At 34.0% G+C, this 13,510-nt stretch overlaps 3 pseudogenes; 1 reads left to right on the top strand and 2 right to left on the bottom strand.

Moving 5' to 3' along the window:
* Nucleotides 1–1,323: 1,323 nt before the first annotated feature.
* On the bottom strand, nucleotides 1,324–3,869 carry LOC120114003 (annotated as a pseudogene).
* Nucleotides 3,868–6,873, top strand: LOC120114004 (annotated as a pseudogene).
* Nucleotides 6,793–12,849, bottom strand: LOC120114036 (annotated as a pseudogene).
* Between the last annotated feature and the right edge of the window lie 661 nt (nucleotides 12,850–13,510).

The following is a 13,510-nucleotide window of genomic DNA, read 5'->3' on the forward strand; positions in this document are numbered from 1 at the left end:
CACTGCTAGAAGATCAGATCAGAAGTAACATATAAAGTATGTCTTTTGTCGTGTATAGTGTTGGCATGTAAGAAAAGTGTATGTTACGAATGCTCTGATTGATTTAGTATTTTGTGGTTTCTTTTATGTAAATTAAGGTATTTGGTTTTAATAAAGTTTAAAATTTCTCTGTTTTCTTTAAGTGTCAAAGTTTGAAAAGTTAATGTGACACATCGGACCCATATTCGGGTCGGATACGGGTTAGGGTGTTACAAGGTTTTTCTCCAACCATTTTAATGACCACCTCAAAATAATTTCTAACAAAATAAATTTATTATTAATAAAATTATATTTTTCTAAAGACTCAATCAATTATTTATTACACATTAATAAATAGTGATTTACATAACATCAAGTACTTGAATTCTTTAATTTATTTTGCATGTGATATCAACTATCATCTTTTGCAATAAAATTGACATTAAAATGTTTGTGTTTAATTTTTTTCTTATAAGATTGATTTTTTTTTACAAAATTCACTCGAAATTGATGAAAATTAATTTAAAAGTTTAACGTGCTAATGCTTAAATTTTCTGTGATAATTGTCTAATGAGACTAGTTTTGAGGTATGTTGTTCGTCTTCTTAAAATAATGCTTCTCACTGTTCAAATTTTGAATAAACACCCAAATCCCCTCAAATCAGACGAAATTCCAAACCCCTAAAAATATTGATTTTTTGTTTAATTTCATCAATTTTGAGTGAATCTCGTAAAAAATCAATTTTAAGAGAAGAAAGAGGAGTGAAACGCAAACTTTTTGGTACTGATCTATCATGAAAGATGAATGGTGAAAGGCGATGATTTGCTGTAAAAGGCGGTCAAAAAAGTGTAATGTCAAACAATGAACTATTTAAAAGCTTGGTGTCAAAATTGAAGCACTCCTAAAAGCAAATGTTATTAATTTATTAACTAAATAAGCAAATGTTGATATAAATTTTGGTACTACAAGCATTAGTTAAAAGCAATAGAAGAATTAATATATTATCACAATTCCATCTATACTTTACGAAATAGATTGTGATAAAAAAATCATTTACAATTAAAAAAATGGTAGTTTTTCAATTGAATTATACCCATTATATCTTAATAAGAAAATACGTGGAAATAAATTCCAAACATACAATCTTCATGCAGTGTAAGTATAGCTTTCTAACCCTAGCAAAGTCATCATAAAACCCTAAAGAACCAACAAACTAAACATCATAACATGTTTATTAAACCATGGGTGTTTTCACCAATGTTTTTGAAAGATGAAAAAGATCAAGAAGAGAACATTATCAGATCATCAATCACACATCTCCACAGTGCCATCACTGCCATTGTTGGTGGTGGTGGCGGTGTATTGCTTTGAAGCTGGGTACTTGATAGCATTGAGTTCAACTTTACGAAGAGCAGCTTTCCCCAGATCAATGCCACAGATATCAGATAGCCTCACCAGGTAAAGCAGAAAATCAGAAAGCTCCTAGCCCAGGTGAATTTTGTCATCTTCTTTCCAATCGGGCAACCCTTTCTGGACCTCACCTTTCCACTGAAATATCACAGACAGTTCCCCCACTTCACCAACCTATACATGAATAATCACTACCGGGATAGACAACTTTTTTTATGTTTAGGACAAAATCAGTCTATCTCTGACCACCGCTAACGTTGAATAAAAAGAACCATAAAATCGTATGAAGCAAGCATATAGATCAATACCAGGGCCAAGAGGAGATTCCTAGGGCTGTGGAACTGACCCCAATCCATTTCCTTGGCGAAATCAGCCATTTTCTGCTTAAGAAGATCGAGGCTCACGCTTCGATGATCCTCTTGGAGACGAAGGGATTGAATACTGTGTTAGGCTGTCTTTTTGAGCTAATTGGTAAATCATATATATGCTAAAGAATCAAGAGCTTTGATGGAACTGTTATCAGGCTGGTTCGTTGGCAAGTATAAAACATGATACGTCACAACGTCTCAAAATTTAAGGGTCCATATTTTGAAAAAAAGTTAATTTAGAAAAATTATTTTTTTCTTGGCAATATTTAACAAAAATACTTCTAATTTTCTCTCTTATTATCTCAACAATTCAATTGTAATCAATTTTTTTAAAATACTAAATTTATTATGTTTAATGGACAAAAAAAATATTATTTTTATCAATCTTAGTTTCAATCTTCTTAAATTTTAATATTTTACAATTTCGTCTTAATATAATATATTTTAGGGGTCTCATTCTAATAAAGTAACACAAGGCTCACATATTTACTTTAATAGATAAATAGAAATTAACCTACCATAAAATTACATTCCATTTATGGAATCCAACTAATAAAATTTCTTTCCAAATTTATGATTTCTTTTCCTCATGAATGAATGATTGTACAACCCAAATAATGTTAATAATATGTTATAGGTAGTATATGTTTAGAATTTATTTTAATTAAGTAGTAATGTATACATATCTTGTAAACGCAACTACTCAAACTCAGATCTTATAGGAATAATTTAAAAATGTTAAGACTTGTATATTTCTACATAATGTATTGGTAATAATGACAATCTAGCAAATTAAATCAGCATGTTAATAATATTTGATTTTTTATACCATGCTTACTTTAAATTCTTAAATCAAAGGATAATGTGATATTGAGTATGTCCGAATTCATATCTTTTTAAATGTTACAATATTAATCATATCAGTCAGATTAAAACATGGTGGACTGAAATAAAAAATATTAATATATTTAAAGTATTATAAATTTATATTTTTCTACAAACTAGTAATTTGGTTTACATATACACCGATACATTAAGGTATTTGGATATGTTAATGTTATCTTTTGCATTTGCAGTACGTTTTGACTAAATTTTTATGTATAAATTTATTTTAAATAATTTGTGTGTCTAAATTAAAGAAGAATTAATGTTTTAATAGAGTTTTTGTTTGTGATCCAAGGGATATTTTACATATTAGTTAAAGTAACTTAACGTTGACATGATGTATTCTTGTTCATATTTTGGAAGTAGTCAAAAATCAAAATTTTTTTACGGCGTGAAAATAAGAAAATATGTTCACAAGTTCGACTGTGAACAAAGTCGATTGCCTTTATTTTATTATTAGATTAGATGTGTATACGGCGTTTTGCGTTCCGTGTAGGGATCTGGCCACGGACTGAATATGAATTAAATGATATCAACTGTATGTCTTCTTGGTTGCCACAACACTTTGAACACAATTAGGTTTCAAAGATTTTGGAATTTTCTCTTCGACTTACATTTTTAATATCAAATTCAATAAATTTATGAGTAACGATGGGTCTAGAAATAAAATTTTAGGGAAGGTATCATCAATAAAATAAATAATTAATTGATTTTTATTTTATTTTATACATCCCGATATATATCTACTTTCGCCATTGTTTATGGGTGACATTTTACATCACACTCTCACAATGGGATCCAAGTCAATTAGTTGAAGAAAGATTTAAAAATGTATCTGTTAAATTGAGTCATTTGATAAGAATACACAATTCATGTTTGGAAAAAAACAATACATTGATTAAAATATTCCCCATTTTGCCTGGTACATATATATATATATAGATTCGTAATTTATATAAAAAAACATATTAAAAATCTTAAATACGAATATATGTCAGATATTATTAAACTTGTTCTCAGTTCCATTACTTTATATGTTTGAAAAACAGTTTGGGGGTATAGAAACTCCAGCGAAAACCCAACTTTACAAATATACCTAACGTTGCCGCCAACCCTTTCTCTCCTCTTTCTTTCTCTATAATCTGTGCCTTCGCCACTTTCATTCACCTGTCCAAATGAAACGACCATGTCAATCCATCCAAACAATCCCTTTCCTTTCCTTTCCTTCCCATTCTCAAAAAGCACCTTCTTTCCCCTTCCTTATCTTTACCCCTTCCCCAAATTCTTAACTCTACAAACCTTGATTTTAGCTCACAAATTCCCTTTCCTGTTTCTACTCTCTCTCTCTCTTCTATTTAGATTTCATAAAAAGATGATGGAGTCACAAAAGATGGAATCTCAACTGCCAAAAGGTTACCAGAGGTTCTCCTTTGGTTCCTTTGATGTACTCGAATCGGGTGGCATTACAAGCCATATTGGAATGTGGTGATGATGAGATTGGATTGTTTGGGAAAACGGTTGTGCTTGGAGGGTGGGTGAAATCTTCCAAGGAGGTGAAAAGGGAGCCCGTAGCGGTGGCATCGAAGCCTCCGGCAGTGGCCCAAGCCTCCCCAGGGCCTAAAGACGTTAGCTGTGTTGAAATGGTTCAATCTCAAATCCCCTTTTTCAGGTCAATCATCAGAGTTTTTGGTGGCTCGGTTAGTTCCTCGTCTGTTCGAGAAAAGTTGGAGCCTTCGATTCCCAAACCACCTCCGCCTTCTAAATTCTATCTTCAAGTTAATGAAGGCTCGTGTTTCAAGTCTTATGGTACTTTAAAACCCTGAATTGTTTTTACACTCTTCTTATAAAGTGATTGATTATTCATGCAAACCCCTGATTGGTATTTGAAAATTTCTCAGGTTGTGATAGATTCAGCTATAGTTCCAGTTTCAGCAAGCCAGGTTCTACCTACTGGAACATGTATATTAGCCCAAGGGTGCTGGAAAAACCATCAACACATGGAAAGCAAACTATTGAGCTTAAAGTCGAGAAAGTTCATATCGGAACACTAGAGTCTGATACATATCCTTTGTCAAGGAAAAAATACCCCTTGATTCTTTGAGGGAGTTTTCTCATCTTCGTCCTAGGACAACTACGGTATTCTCTACATACTTTCCTAAAAACTTTACATTAGAAACTGAACATAACATACTGTTTAATTACTATGCTTTAAATTGCAGGTTGTATCTGTCTCGTGAATTCGCTACGCACTCGATTTTGTGATCCATACATTCTTCCAGAACAATGGCTTTTTACACGTGCAAGTGCCGATAATCACTACTACGGACTCTGAAGGTTTCAGTGAAAAGTTTCAGGTGACAACTCTTTTAGGAAATACAAGCAAGAAGGGGGAGCCAGTAACTGTGCTGAAGCCTGACTACAATGAATATTTCTTTGGTCGCCAGAGTTATTTAACTGTTTCAGGTCGCCTTCATTTAGAGAGCTATGCTTGTGCTCATGGGAATGTTTACTCATTCGGACCCAGATTTCGAGCTGAGAAAACAGTGTCCCTCAAGCAAGTGGCTGAAATGTGGATTACTGAGGTCGAAATGGCTTTTACACAATTCGAGGTAATATTTTTTAATCTTCTAGGATCAAGCATCTTATGTAATTTCATGGTCATAGTAGATTAGATATTTCAATTGGTGGCTTTCAGGGTTTAACATTCTGAAGCAACAGAAAAATAATAATATAATAAAGAAGAAAGATTTATTAAAATATCCTTGATATATTTGATTGGAGTTTCCAGGATTCCATGAAATGTGCAGAGGACTGCTTCAAATTTCTCTGCAGATGGATATTGGATCACTGTTCACAAGACATGAAGTTTGTCTCAAAAAGAATATACAAGACTGTGGTCTACCGTCTTGAATATATGATATCAAGTTCTTATGAAAAGATTTCCTATAGAGAAGCAGTGGAAATTTTGCGAAAGGTAAAACCTTGACAACATATACTTCCTATCATGCTACTCACTCTTCATCTTTCTTGAAGAATCCGTGTTAGATGACCGTAGCCGATACTTAATCAAATATGGGTTTGGGAGTACGGTCCTCCAAACTTACTCAAGTCCAAGTAACATAACTTCCCAACCAACATATCTGACTTATGTTTAGCAACTTCATCTGACAGACTTTTCATTCTTCAACACCAGGTAACAGATGGGGCTTTCAAAACAAAACTTCGATGGGGCGTCCCTTTAACAGCTGAACATCTAAGGTACGTATAGTGTGGCTAACCAAAAACTGTCGAATGCAAATATCCTAAAGAATATGAGACTTTTCCTATAAGATTTTTACCATTCATCAACTCTATGGCAGCTACTTGGCTGATGATCACTATAAAAAGCCTGTGATTATTTATGATTTTCCAAAAGCAGTTAAGCCATTTTATGTACGCTTGAATGATGATGGAAAAATAGTGGCGGCTTTTGATCTTGTTGTACCCAAGGTAAGTCTAAAACTTGAAACAAATAAATTGAACCAAAGAGGCTGCTTTAGATTGCTTATAAAGATGGACAAATGGTATGCAGATTGGAAGAGTGATCACAGGTAGCCAAAGTGAAGGACGCTTTGACATGCTAACTACAAGGTAATGACCTTTCTTATACAACTGTAATTTCATTGCACCATTAAGTAGTGATCCTACTTCAAATGATTTGCCAACAAAATATTGGATTCAAATGAAATGGGTGATAGTGCAAAAGACTAACCTGTTTACATAATTAGTGCTCCCACTTGAGAATTTTTTCCGGATTCAAATCCCGAGCTTTCTAAATGCCACCTGTTAAAGACAACTGCAAGAACCAACTGATGTGAACTTAAATTTATCCCACTTATTCAAATAATTACTTTGAATCCATTATAATTTGGATTTATTCTTGTGGAATGAAATATTCTCAATATATCCTTATTGATCTGAAACAAAAAACTAATTTTCCCCTTGTCTGCTATGGTTTTCTGATTTCAGAATCAAGGAATTTGACTTGTCAAGAGATCAATATGAATGGTACCAAGATCTACGCAGGCATGGAACTGTTAAGCACTCTGGATTCAGCCTAGGGTTCGACCTTATGGTTCTCCTAACCACTGGCCTCACCGATGTCAGAGATGCAATTCCTTTTCCCTGAAGTCATGGCAAAGCCAACAACTAAGAATGAGCCTCCATAAAGTTCATAAAAATAGAGAGACCAGGTTTCAACTTGATTGTTTTTCAGATACAGAGAAACTTGTATAAAAACATATTCTAAATGCAATACATCTGAATTTTATAGTTAAAAATGCTTTAAACAAACTGCTCATGGATTACCTGTTCAATGTTACAATGCTTCTTTACAAGTAGACTAGCAGCTGAACCTGATAAATCAGTGACAAGTTCTGATAAATGTACATCTATAGAACGGAAAAAAAGTCCCCTCACCCAGAAATGACATCTTAGATTTCATTTTACCAACATCAACAAATATTTACGCCGGTGCAGAAAAAACAACCTGATGACTACATCAGAGGGGAACTTGGCTTCTTCCTTGAATATCTTTAATAATATGGAAAAAAAATTATGAATACCTGAGGTTCCTTCACGGTTTCCTTAAACCTGCCCAATGTCAGCAACATATTACTGCAAAATATATATTTGAATGGAAGAGTCATGAAGCAAATTTGATTCAAAGAGTAATATCCTGAGAACTATGATTACATCTTACCATATTGGCTGGACAGAACATTTCGTAAAAATAAAATAAGAAAATGGTGATAAATAATCGTACCATTTTCCATTTACTCGGGCATGAACCAGAGTGCACAAATGCAACCTGAATCCAGTAATATCAACCTTCAATTGATCTTTATTCTTCTCGCCAGGAATACCATTCCACCCAAGAGGCACAATGGAAGTGGCTGTACGAATAATAGGAGACTCGACAGTATGCCCAAGCTCTACAGAACCTGCAACCGGAAGCCCAAGCCATTGTTGCAGATGTGGAAACTGTTGCAGTTGCTCCATTCCAAAGAAAGATGAAGCACTATCATTCTTGCACAGGTTATAAATTCTGCAAATAAATAAATGAAGAAAATAATGAATCAATTATGTAACAAATGTGTCTAATGAAGTATTCATTTCCAATATCCCAAATAAGGATATATGTTATCCACGAGAAATGCTCAACAGAATTTGGGTTCCCAAAATTCCACCTAATGCCATGTGTGATATGTTAGATATTTCATAAATTTCATTACTTTTTGGCATAAAAATAGTCAAAAGTACTCACAGAAAGAACTGATAGCAAGCACAAAGAATCATGAATAACGAGAAGAACAATATCTAGTACATGATGATTAATAAAACATCATTTGAAGATAACTGGAAATGGCCAAGCTGCCTAGCAACGAGAAGCTCAGAAAAAGCCATCTGAGATCATCAATTGCCAACCAACCAAGAGTTCTATTGGTGGGTTTTCAATACTCAATAAAGTATATACAATTTCACTAGTTTAAGCTTAAGGGTGCAGCCAGCAACATGGTAAAGTATAGCAGTAAAAATCCAAAGTGACCATAGAATCAATTAGAGTGTGTTTGGATGATAAATTTTAAAATTTTGGAGATATTCTATAGGCTTAGCATTATTAACCTCTTTAGGTGGGATTTGAATAAGGGATTTGGGCTACCAAAATCCCCTTTCAAAATGCCTCGTAAATTTTAAAATTCTCCATTATTTTTACCCAAACAGGGAAATTCATTTTTGGGATTTTAAAAACCTTAATAAAAATAAATCTCCTCCTCGAAATCACTCATCCGGACACACTCTTACAGACTTTTAGAACTGGGACAAGCAATTTTTTGAATGGCCAGTCAATTTATGATTGTTCCATTTAACGTTTTCAAATGGATGGAAACAGTTATGGAACCTGAAGACGTAAAACCTCAAAATGCCACGATCTGAAGCTATTGTTAATATAAGTCCACCCCATTGATGCAATAATTAATATTTTTAGAAAGGAAGAAGAAACAATAAAGAATACTTAGATAAATAATGAGCTCATAGTATATGGATAATTGCAAATAAATAATATTACATAAATTACACTCTCGTTCCAACTCCTGCTCTATACCTGGTCAGCAATCGCTAGCGGTGCCTATTTATTTTCAGTAGAATAGTAGATAACATGATAATTATTAAATAGACTAAACAGCAGTTCTTCCTAGGGACTACGAAGCAACAGCATTGGTCTCACCAACAGCTGATATGTTCAGGAGTATATATGTTTTTATTCTTCAATTTGTTTTACAAACAGGCCATATTTAATTGCTTTATTGACTTAAGTGCTCTGTATCAAGTACAATGCTTTTTCGTGATAAATAAATTGAAGGAAAATAAAAAGTTCACAACATACAGGTCCAATTTTGCAACGTAGAAGAAAAAAGATCTAGCTGATTTAACAGAAGAAAAGAATCACAACATTACAATTAGAACTTACTTAGCAGTAAAATAAATAGCGCTGAGAGTTAACAAATTGCATATCAATCGTTACCTCTGAAATCGAGACCTATAAGAATTCATTGAATGAGATTGAAATCGTTCTTTTAATTCAACAAACACAGATTTGACCTGAAAATGTCTTTGCCAGAAGAAAGCAAACAAAATGAGAGATTGAAGAAGACATAATCTGCAGCTCAAAAATCATAAACGCTAATGACCACTCAAAATGACGCCCACTTAAATCATGAAGTATAAAAAACCAAATCTTAGGCAGCATAAATAAAGGAAACCTATATCAATGTCAAATTTGAGTACTCTGCATCGGAGAGTGATTCAACTGATGCATTGCCCAAGAGATAGAGCTGTCAAGACTCAAGAGTGAGTTTTTGTCAATAATCTATTCATATAAATAATAGAATGACAGTGCTACAAATTTGTGGCAACCATTAAGCACTGTAACATTAGGAGAACAGCTTAGTATGATGCCATGGTACTGGAGAAAACTAAATAATGACCTACACAACAGTTGAGTGACAACAGTTGTCAGTTGTATCTATCACAAAAAATTACAGAACTCCCAAAGCTGTCGCAATAAGGCAAATTGATGCGTAAGAAAGCTCATTAAACTTTCATGAAATTACAACATCTAAACCTCATAGAAATAGGCCAGCAGAATTAAGACCTACAAGTTAGGACCATTCCAAATCAGGACTAGCTTACACACAACGTCAAAGCAACAAGATTGTCAAATTTCCCTTTGTAAAATCTCAAAATAGCTATTTAACTTATGCATAGCAAATAAACAGAAAAGATAAATTATTATCAATATTGTCCACCTTCATTAACATATTAAGATGACTGACAAAGAAACAAATAAATGACGTATTCCTTCGGAACATGTACCTGTCCAAAAGGAACATATGAAGGTAAAGAAGGCGCTCTACTCCATCTCTTGTTGTCCCCACTACCATTGGTTTTTCCTGTTAACTTTCCAGATCCTGTGCCTGATGCCCCATTATCAGTCTGAGCAAATGGTTTAAGAGATATGCCATCTTTACCCTCTTGAATTTCAAGAGACTGTGGTCCAACAACTACATTGTCAATTGAAGCTGCAGTTGTAGAGTCAACTGCGGATAGCTCTATAGGAACATCTTGCTTTCCTGTGTATTTTTTAAATTGTCTTCTAACACCTTCGAATGGAACAATTCTTGAAAGTCTCCAGAAGGGACCCTGGACAGGGCCTACACCTATAACCAGTTGCTCCCCTTCATTCTCATTTAGCTTTTCTGCACTTCCTTTCTGTGAACCTTGTTCATTCTTTGATTTTGACAAAATGGTACTTTCCACATCAGAGGACATAAACAAACTTTGTGCATAATAGTGATGAAAATAAGCAGGTGAAAGGATACGCGGTATAAGGTCTTCAGGAATGCAGTAACTCTTGAAATATTGCTGCCAATCTTTTCTATTAACATAACCGGCAAAGATGCATAAAAGGAATGCAGAACAAACACAAGCTTCAGAAGAAGAAAAATCAAAGAATAATTATTTCAGAAAAAAGGGTAGAGGACTTACTCTCTCAAGGCTGAATTTCCTACAGGAGGTTGGGAAAATGTTATACACTTCACGTGAACCTTTTCACTTTCTTTTGATGAAGATGATGCAGCAATGATCCTCAAAATGGCAAGGGTAGCCAATGCTGCAACCTCTTAAATCACACACAAAAAAGGCATGAAATAGAGGCAACATACCAGGTAAGTTTTAAGTAAAACTTACTGCTCCACCAAGTGAATGTCCACATAATGCAAGTTTTCACTTCTTTTTCTGAGCAAGCCTGTACAACTCTAAAGCAGGTATGCCTTTCGCACGAGCCAGGAAACCCTAAACGTTATTAATTGGAGTAAAAATTAAAAAAAATCTAGAAGTATTTATTACCATACATGATAACTAATAACTTAAAAATGTGAAAGAAGCAAAAATACTCAAAGCTTTAAGTTATATCCTAGAAACTAAACTCTAATGATACATGAATGATGATAATTATCATACCCGATGAGCGGCAGGTTCAGGCCTATCTTTCATCGGCTTAGATTTTGATTCCAATGAAATGAACTCGTTTTCCCCATTTCCTTTTGTCTTTCACCTTGGTTTGCTTCAGTAACTTCATTATGTTTGATATCCTCCATAACATCCTCATTAAATATAGCACCTTAAAGTATGTTTGCACCAGCCATGAGATCCCTTGATGAAACGAAGAAAGAAAAAAAAAGAATCAAGCATTTGAAAGTAACAAATATTAGTCAAGCTATAAAACTAACCATGCTTACTTATACTGCTTGGTTCCAATGAAGGAAGCAAATAGTGTATCACCAGCTTCTGCCAAAAGATACCTGCAATGAGAAAGATGCAGAGGAAAAAAATAAGAGAAACAACAACTGCTGAATTCAAAGGTTATTATCTCAGACAACAATGTATGCAACTGATTACAAGTAATTCATTGTCGAGTGTCATCAAAGATCTGATCGAAACTAAAAGCAAAGATGGAAATCATCTGAATTAATCACCTTATGTCATTCCACTCTATCTCGAGCAATATCCTAGTTGAAATCTCATTAACTGTGATGCCATTTTTTAGAATTTACAATGGATGCACACACATGCATTCCAATTTATTCATGATGTTCTTTTCTTCCTTACCTTTCTTCTTAACCCTATTTTGTTTGCACTGACAAAGTTACACGAGCATGTTAATAAGTTGAAAAGTAACAAGAAAATTTGAGTTAAATTTATTGGAAAAAAGCTTTCAGGCCTGCATTACATACACCTTTGTCATTTTCAAACAATTAAGGTTTATGACCAGGTAAAGAAGCAATATGGCACTCTACAAAAGCTAATCATCTTCACCGACACTGCTTGCTATTCTGCCACAAAGTAATTGATCTGAACTCTTGGAAATATGAAAGATTCTCTAGGACTACGTAATGGACAAGAATAAAACAAGAAATGCAGATTATACAGCACAAAAAATAGATAACCTGTGAGAAACATGATCCGAAGAAGGTTGCATGCGCTCTATAAAAACAATCTGTCCTCCAAAATCAGCCTTAAATTTGTTTACAGCTCGCATCATCTCATTAGCAGGTTTCTACCACGCAAGGGAAAACAGAATATTTTGTCATAAATTTTTTATCATCCTTGAGGATATGATCAATTTCTTTTAGCTCATGATTCAAACAAACTAAGAACATGCAGTTCTGTATGCAATCAAATATTTGATTAATGTTATCATTCAACTTCAAATCATATGTTTCTAAAATTCAGTTATCAAATAACAAAAACTTCCTAAAAGATAAAATTTGGCCTTAATTACCTTGTAAAAGCACTCGGAGAGGACCATGCAGCAAAGAATGACTTGCAAATCCGAGACCGATTCAGCTTTAACAGCTCGGCAAAGCTCTTGTAGCTGTCGCTTTCGTCTCTCGTACTCTTGTTGAAACCTCTCGCGGTGTTCCCTAGCACCGGTGTTCCACGGCGGCCACTGCCACCTCATCCGCCACTGAAGCGGACTCCATGAGACTTTGAGGATCTTGGCTCTTTGATCCCTGATCCACGTCTCCACTCTGCTCTGCATTGATTCGATTATTCGATCAAAATAATTTTACTTCCATTTTCTATTTTAATTTTATGCGTTTGGGTATATTAACAATTGAGATTTGAGGAAAGAGATACTAGCGAAATGCGGAACCTAGTTTTATTAGAAGATGCCAAAGAAGCATATGCCTTAACTCCAAAGCTCAACTACGTGTTCCTCTTTTCCCCGCTTTCTTTCCGTTGTTTTTTTCTTAACTACTATTGTTTTTAGGGTAAACTATACGTTTGGGTCACCAAACTATCAAATATTTTATTCTAGTCATCAAAATTCAATAACTTGCAAAATTACTACTAAAATTATATTTCAAAAATCGTTTTGATCACTCTATGGTAAATTTTGTTACTGAAATGTGTCACTATATCGTGGCGATAAGTTTCATATGAACCTATTAAATAGTTTTAATGGTAAAAGATACTATCATTTTCTCTATAGAATTTGAATTCGAGTAACTACATTTGTAGGATATGCATAGGGGTGAGCAAAATTCGACTCGACTTGAAAAAAATCAGTTTTTTTACTCAACTCGACTTGACTGAACTCGTACTTTCATAAACTTGACTTGACTCGAAAAAATTTCAAATTCGAGCAGAGTTATAAAATAAAACTCAATTTTTTTGTAATTTGTGGATCAATTTTTAAGTTTGAGTTGAGTCTCTCGACTCTG

Source organism: Hibiscus syriacus, unplaced genomic scaffold (genome assembly GCF_006381635.1).
Source record: "Hibiscus syriacus cultivar Baekdansim isolate YM2019G1 unplaced genomic scaffold, ASM638163v2 tig00110216_pilon, whole genome shotgun sequence".
Lineage (NCBI taxonomy): Eukaryota > Viridiplantae > Streptophyta > Magnoliopsida > Malvales > Malvaceae > Hibiscus > Hibiscus syriacus.